Source organism: Crinia signifera, chromosome 2, assembly GCF_055691185.1.
Source record: "Crinia signifera chromosome 2, ASM5569118v1, whole genome shotgun sequence".
In the NCBI taxonomy this organism is placed as follows: Eukaryota; Metazoa; Chordata; class Amphibia; order Anura; family Myobatrachidae; genus Crinia; species Crinia signifera.
This window is the reverse complement of record NC_139218.1, coordinates 104,926,880-104,928,672: the sequence shown is the minus strand read 5'-3', so window position 1 is coordinate 104,928,672 and position 1,793 is coordinate 104,926,880. Positions and strand designations below refer to the sequence as shown.

The 1,793-nt window shown below is 31.7% G+C and overlaps 1 long non-coding RNA gene across 1 annotated transcript; it reads left to right on the top strand.

The window, feature by feature from the left end:
* The first annotated feature begins 1,092 nt into the window (after nucleotides 1-1,092).
* Nucleotides 1,093-1,589, top strand: LOC146058807 (uncharacterized). The gene is made up of 3 exons (XR_014469969.1): nucleotides 1,093-1,162; nucleotides 1,244-1,384; nucleotides 1,469-1,589. It is a non-coding gene; the product is annotated as an uncharacterized LOC146058807 (long non-coding RNA).
* The last annotated feature ends 204 nt before the right edge of the window (nucleotides 1,590-1,793 follow it).

Below are 1,793 nucleotides of genomic sequence, written 5' to 3'. Positions count from 1 at the left end.
TTCCCTGGGCTCATATGCATTACTGTTTTAGCAAAAACATCCTAGTGGGAACACTAACAGTAATGTTGAAAAAACCCCACATTTCTGTATGATGTATCATCCGCCCACAGTGGCAGCACAGCGGGGGTTATTACATGCAGAAGCAGGCGTTTGCCTACAGAAGCGTATGTGTTTTTTTCCGGCTGTAATGTTTGAGCGATCCATTACGAATCCCTTCCATGCATGTCCTGCGGCCTGGAAAATGTGCAATGGCAGATGGACTCCCGTGTCTTAGATCTGGAAGTCTAGCGCCGGCGCAGCATTGCAAGGGGCAGCTCTTATCGCAAGTGCTGTGCCTTGTGTAAATGACTGCATGTTTTATAGTATATATGGTAATTAACTATGTTATGCCCGGCGAAAAAGGGGGGGGGGGGGGGCAACAGATGTTATACCATATCGGCCTAAATATTTTGTAGGAAAATCCATTGTTATTATATTCTCAAATGATTTTTTAAATACTTGAATACTCTGTCATTAATACACTATTAGTGACTGTAAATAAAAATGCACTTGGTTAAGTTTTTGAATGGCATAAATCTCCCATATAATAATTAAAAAGTGATTGGCGAAGCATAGGATAAAGGAAATTAATTGATATTGTTGTTTTAGAGTTACAAATTATTAAAATGCTGCCTTTAATAAGTGACAGATAAACATTTTTTAACCTATTTTAATAACAACATATTTCTTCGAATTTTGGTGGTTATTGCATGGTTGATTTTTTTTTTTTTTTTTAAATTCTTTTTTAAATTTTTGTTTTAAATGTTCATAATGTTTATTCCTACTTAAAAACTAGTATATGATGTGTTATAGAGGGGTAGACTTTAGCCCATGGATTTCTTATTTGCCGCTAAATTATTAAAGAGTTTTTGGTTAACATACCTCTTAAGTTCTACAGGACAATTACTTTTACCTTTTCAAATAATTATATAATATTCAATTAATTTTAGTGAAAAATAATGGATGAAGATTACAGTAAGGGTATGCTAGTGAAAATGTTGTGTATAATGATTTTGAGCGATATGTAATTTTTTTTTTTTTTTTTAAATTACAGGGGCAAACCCACAGAACACCAGAAAAAAAAAAATTAAAGATGTCACAGATAAGGAAAAAGCACATACAGGTTAGTATTTAAAAAATGATCTAAATTTTTAATATTTTATATAATTTAGTAACTAATTTTGCAATAAATTTTTCTACTTAGATAATTCGCAAAAATGTGTGTCAAAGAAAAAGCACAACAAATCTTATTTTGATTCACATATTAAAAATGAGGTCCACTATTTGGGATATTCTGATACAACTTATAAAGGAGAAAATGTTGGAAAAAATGTACATGTGAAAGGTATGTATTTTTTAATTAATATGTAATTAATTTCTTATAAAAACCTATCTTTCCATTAATCAAATTTTCCTTCTTTTAAAACAGCCAAAAATGACAAGATTGAATACAAATATCCCATCGATGTGGAATCAACTGTTTCAAATGATGATGTCTGTGAAAGTGTAAAACTAGCAGTCGAAAAAGAAAACACATCTCCCAATGATAAAAAAAAAAATAGGTGCTCACAAATAGAAATCATTGATGATACAAACATTGGCCAAGATACCGTCTCTTTTAAAATTTCTAACATTGCAGAAAAATGTACAACAGATCCCAGCAATTCATTTGGAAAGGAAATGACAGACCTACTTCAAACAGTAGTTGAAGAAAGTTCAGTGAAAACGCATGAGGAGGTAGAGGTTATAAGGAA